Source organism: Aplysia californica, unplaced genomic scaffold, assembly GCF_000002075.1.
Source record: "Aplysia californica isolate F4 #8 unplaced genomic scaffold, AplCal3.0 scaffold00099, whole genome shotgun sequence".
NCBI classification, from domain to species: Eukaryota; Metazoa; Mollusca; class Gastropoda; order Aplysiida; family Aplysiidae; genus Aplysia; species Aplysia californica.
In genome coordinates this window covers 715,430-721,439 of record NW_004797369.1, presented here as the reverse complement: position 1 = coordinate 721,439, position 6,010 = coordinate 715,430, and the positions used below count along the sequence as shown (strand labels likewise).

The 6,010-nt window shown below is 41.4% G+C and overlaps 1 protein-coding gene across 5 annotated transcripts in view; it reads right to left on the bottom strand.

Moving 5' to 3' along the window:
* LOC101853452 (beta-1,4-mannosyltransferase egh) overlaps positions 1-6,010 on the bottom strand; it is a 119,634-nt gene that overhangs the window by 31,888 nt on the left and 81,736 nt on the right. Inside the window, exon 1 of one of the 5 annotated variants that reach the window (XM_035968946.1) lies at positions 4,303-5,013. The exons of the other annotated variants lie outside the window; for them this stretch is intronic. The gene's annotated coding sequence lies outside the window, so the exon portion shown is untranslated. Of the gene's footprint in view, positions 1-4,302; positions 5,014-6,010 lie in introns of those variants that run through there. 5 annotated transcript variants of the gene reach the window in all.

The following is a 6,010-nucleotide window of genomic DNA, read 5'->3' as shown; positions in this document are numbered from 1 at the left end:
GATCGGAACAACATTGGTGTGGTCAAGTGAAAAACTGAATAGGATGTTGGGGGAGGGGTGGGGGTCAGGTGAAACACTGAATAGGATGTTGGGGGAGGGGTGGGGGTCAGGTGAAACACATGACAAGTCTTTTAAGAAAGCAAGCAAGGTATTAGCCGTTGACTAACAACAGTACCCGTAGAATATCCCCATGACATCAATCTGATAGTTAATACATAAATCATTCAATAACTGTAATTTCTGTAACATCAAATCAAGTTATGAACAAAACAAATCCATCATTTAAAAAGAAGTTTAGAATATGGAAAGTTGAGGAAGTATTACTGTGACTTAGCCAGTTTTTCAACGACCAAATAAAGATGTTTTTCATGTTGGTGTTTTTACGCTGAGAGGGATTCAAATTCGGAGTAGAAATAAAGCAATACTCAACAAAATCTCCCCCCCCCCCCGAAAAAAAGAGAATCAAACTGGGATCTTCGGCGTGTGAAGGTAAAGGGTCTAACTGCTACACCACTAACCCAGTGTTAAAATATTCAATTTACAGACATATAATTATATATATATATATATAGGCTTGCTGCCAAGTTTATCAAAGATACGTGAAACATCAAGCACTGTCTTGGTCTAACAAGTAAATACAAATTCACACACTGAGATATACTGAACAAAACGAAAATCTACACTCTCTTCAATTGACCGTCATTTGAAATCAAAACGTACAAAAGCAGAGTCTCAGAATATAGGAAAATGAAGAAACAGACGAAGACACCCCCACCCTCCCCTCTTTCAAAACTAGTGCAGGACGGTACCGGCGAAATTAAGTTCCTGTACTTTACCGGTACTGGGTGCCGAGTTCCGTCAGTACCTGAGAATATGTGACGTCAGAGGCTCTGCACGTCTCGTGTCTCGTGTGTTAAATGATCGTTTCCATAGCACTACACATTGATTTAAAAAATATTTTCTGAGAGTAAAACAACAATAATGGCAGATAAAATATTGATTTCAATTTTCATTTTTGAAATCAGCGTATCAATTTGCAAAGTTGTCTGCTTTGAGCCAGTAACAAACACAATTTAATTTTTCTTTTTAGTAGTAGTTGATTTTGAATGTGATATTCTGTATCAAGGTCAGCTAGTGTTTTGTGCAATGCATCTGATATCACAGCTTCTACACACTGCACAGTAACTGGAGCTTTAGTCTCAATGGCGTCATCCCCCGCTGTCCTAATCACTTGGTGTCGGCCTGAACCTTCCACCATACCGATACTGGAGACCTGGTGCCGGTGTAACTGAGCACGAGGCAGGGGTAGGCCACGAAAAACATGGAAGAGAAGTGTGGAAAGGGACCTGAGAAAGATGAAGCTCAGTTTGGAACGAGCTTGGAAGGATGGCCTAGAACAGAGATAAATGGGAGGAGCTTGTATGTGACTTATACCTTGCCAGGGGTGGAAGGCATTGATGATGATGGTGCCGGTACTGACACCACCTGTTGTAGTACAGTGAGTACCGGCACTAGGTACCGGTACATGTACCTGCCCAGCCCTACTCAAAACCCCCGCCTCTTCCCAGTTTTCAAGACTTGTAATTTCCTTCCAGAAAATAATTACAAAAAAAACAAACAAACGATTACAGCAACAGAAAAGACAGAAGCACCACCAAAACACAGGCAACAGCAGCGACAACAACAACAACAGCAGCAGCAAAAACAACAACAACAGCAACAACAACAACAACAACAACAACAACAGCAGCAGCAGCAGTAGCAGCAGCAGCAACAACGACTACGATGACGACAATAACGAAAACAGCAAAGGTATCAAATGCTAAAAAAAAAAGTTCTATTTGGGCAACACTTCAGAGTTTGCACGAAAGCGCCAAAATTTTCCCCCGGGAAGCACATACAACAATGGTTTGTGAAAAAAAGTAGAAAGACTTAACCATACTTCAGGGCTCACCGACCACGATGAAAACAATACTTTATAATATACCCATCCACAATATTAACAACAACATAAACATCACCGACGTTGAAAATTACTAACAGCCAAAATAAAGATGGCATAAACAAGCAAAAGTGGGGAAAGCAGAAAAATAAGGCTATCTACAAAAGCAAGAACAGCAACAACAACATTAATTATAACAACAACAACATAAGTAATAATAACACATCCACCAGCTCCACCACCACCACCAACAACAATAACAACCACAGCAGTAGCAGCAACAAGAGCAAACGAACAACAGAAACAACAACTTAAGTCAAAACACAAAAAGAGACCACTTCTCATGAGACAGATTCTACCACGCTGCGTAAACCATTCTCCGACCTTTCTCTTATTCACAATTAGCCGACCCATTTTCTCTAAACAGGATTCTAACCAGTGTGAAGTAGTGGCCAATTTGCTAGAGAAAACACGATTGTATTGACCAGTCTCCCTTTCATCCCTGTCCCCGTGCACTCGTAGAGTTAAGTTGCTGGGACTAGCCACTGTAGCCACTCTACCCGCCCCCCTCCAACACACAAATTAATTATAGTCCCATTAAGCACCGCGAGTTGACCTCAGTATGTCAGGAACACTGCAAAGGAGCAGTCAATCAAATGTGCAGGTGTGAGAGAGTGTTTTCATATTACCAAATAAGTAGAAACTATAGTAATTTCTTGACTTTTTTAGTTAGGAAATAGTGCTAGTATTTGCTTGCAATACGAATCTAGGGTGGTTGAATTTAGTTTGTTGTTGGCCCTAAATGAAATAGGTGATAGAATCAATTTCGGAGCGTGGACATTTGAAAAGCAGCAGCATTACACTCTGATAGGTTCTAAGAATGACCAACATTGGCCAAATCGTTTCAGTATTGGAAGAGTTTTATGATCTATATTAAAACAAAAAATACCACTTTTTGCTCACCCAACAGTTCCATAATTGTTTAATATTATGTAGTTCATGTCAGCGCTGGTCAACCTTTTGTTCACGCCAACACCCACATTTGCTACCTTTACGAAGTTTTCCTTTTCGTACCGCCCACCTTCATCATTAAATAATACCATCCAGTACCTACGGCTCATTCAAATGACGAAATCGCCCGCTAGAGACTGAGAGCAATATTGCTCAGGTTGGCAGGCACTTAGCTGAAAAAAAATGTCAGAGAAATTAATACGAAAATTTATGAGGAGGAAAAAAGTGTAGCAGTAACATATTTTTGGTTATTACCATTAATTGAACCCCCCCCCCCCCCCCCACCCAAAACACCACCATCAAAAACAAAACAAAACAAAAATAAAACAAGAACAACAACGACCCCCCCCCCCCTAACAAAAACAGTAGTGACCACGGTTGTAAGAAGTACAACACCAGCCACAGCTGCAGCACCAACAACTTACGATTGCATAAAGAGAAACAAAACAACAGAAAATCCGTAGGTGGTTGCCGGTAGTTCCGGAGGGTTTTTTTTCTCCCTTTACATTGTATTTCTCCTCCTTTTTTAAACTTTGTATTCTACCTTCTAATAACACCTCTGCTCTTTTTCACGTACATGACGTATCTGTGTTCCATAATATGCCGCAAACTTCTTATTAAAATCAAACTAAATAGAACATTCAATAGCTACTCTAAAAATAAAGTTGTTCAAGTGGAACAATTAATTGCGCGTATGCATCATTTTCAGAGTATCGCTACTTCCTCCACCCGCGCCCTAACCTTTCAACCTCATTCCCGCCCTATGTCCACATAGATAACGACAAACAAAGAAACACACACTAGTCCACATAGATAACGACAAACAAAGAAACACACTCTAGAATAATGAAGGAGATATTGAGGATATGGATGATGAAGCTTGTGGTAATGATTATGATGATGCTAATGATGATGAAAGTGATCAAGAGGACAATAATGACAGAGACGTAACCAAAACAGAAAACAAGCCTGGCTTTTTATTGTGGATCAGTAGGTAAACGAACGAAATAATTTTTAGTTCTGGTTTTACGGCACTTGCCACACAGTCACGTCATATTATTGCCGAAGACGAGATGTCATACTAGGCTATAACATAAAAAGAAAAGAAGAAGAGGTAAGGATTCTAGATGTTTGATAGGAAAAAAGGAGAAAACCACACCAGAACACCAGCCAACTAACGGCACCTAAAAGAGCAAATGATGAAACAAAAAAGCAAAACAAAAAGAAAACAAAAACAAAAACAAAATCACCTCCAATACAAACAAAACCTTGAAATATATGAAAGAAGAAGTGAATGGATACATTTTTTAAAGACAAAAGCGTCCGCACGTCAAAAGTTTCATACTAACCGTTATGATATCCATGCTGGAAAATTATCCAGGTACATTTTTGCAAAGCACCCGAAGAATACGAGCAAAGATAGGAAATCCAGCTCATTCCTCCTCGCAGGGGACAGGGTTTGAAATCTCCGAAATTATATTCATACAGTTGAAGAGAAGAGGCGAGGCTCTTATAAAAACAGGTCTTAGGTGTTGTGGTCGCGGTGATATTGGGGGGCACAGCAGCCGTGTCAAAGAGCACAAAAGAACAGATATATATTCGAAAACTTTTCGCCAAGCAATTCAATTCCACAAGTATGCGGGAATGACGATTAGTACAGCGGTATTGTTAGGCGTGCTGGTTCCCCACCCCTCCCCAGTTCAGGCAGACGTCAGAAGTCGATATCCTTCATGTTTTTTTAGAGCCCTATGGCGGAGAGGCTTTGGTCAACTGACCCCCGCTTCGTCGCTGTTTGGATCAGAAGCAATGCGAATAGGCCCGTGTGTGTTTTGTTGCTACGACTACATGGCTAAAGAACAGGCGAAGCCAGGGGCCAGCAATCCACTCGTCACATTACTTCTGCTGCTGCCAGTCTGCCTGCTGCTCGATCAGCGCTGGCACCGGCGTACTGGTACTACCGCAAGCCACTGACCATTGTCCAGCTTGCTCTCTCTTGCACCTACTTGGCGGGTGCAAGAAGGAACAAGGGGGAGGGAAGGGAGGGAGGAAAGAGTGTGAAGGGTAATGGAACAGGGGCAAGAGAGGTCACACGACGAATTACAAAGAATTAATACAATATTCATACACAGGACAGCAGGCCCTGACGAATCAAACCCCGCCGCATGAATAATCCCAAATCCCACCTCTCAGGGGAACTGAAAGGATCACGCTACTGAAAAATATGTATTCCGGTTACAGAGATCCAAAATGGAATTGTTTTACAACTTTACGCAGGAGCAATCAAATATTATGCAAACAAATCCACCGAGAACCTCTGTTCTGACAGCTTTTTAGGTACACTCTCGTCCCCCATGGAGTCAAGCTACAAGATGCAAAGTGAAATATCGCGTACGTCCCACGACATGTCAAAGGAAACGCATAGAAATGTTTTTAGATGCATGTTCCTTGAGGCTGTGTGCATTGCGCAACAACTGCACAAATGTATACACACCAAACAATAACAACAACAACAACAACAACAACAACAACAACAACAACAATAACAACAACCCACCACCTACAACAACAGCAAAAACAACAATAACCCAGCAGCACCACCGCCATCACCACCACCACCAACAAAAACAACAATAACCCACCACAACCACCACCACCATCACCACTACTACCACTACCATCACCACCACCAACAGCAGCAGCAACAGCAACAACAACATCAGCAAACAAGAACAACAACAAAAACAACAACAGGTAATTAGCGTGACGACTTAATACATGTGAGTGACAGGAAAAAAAATGTCCAATAGAACAAAGTTTACATTTGCGTTTAAATTATACGCACATTTGACCATACATTAAGTAATGATGATCATAGGGTTTTTACACTTTTCTTTTTGGTCTGAGTCGTTGTCCGAGAAAACTAGGTGCTCGATTTGTACCTACCTTAGGATCAGGATGGGGGGTGGGGAGCAAAAACGTATGAGAAAAAAAAACCCCAGACACTGGCAGGGATCGAACTCTGGACTTCAGGATTGACCGGCGAACACTATACATGTT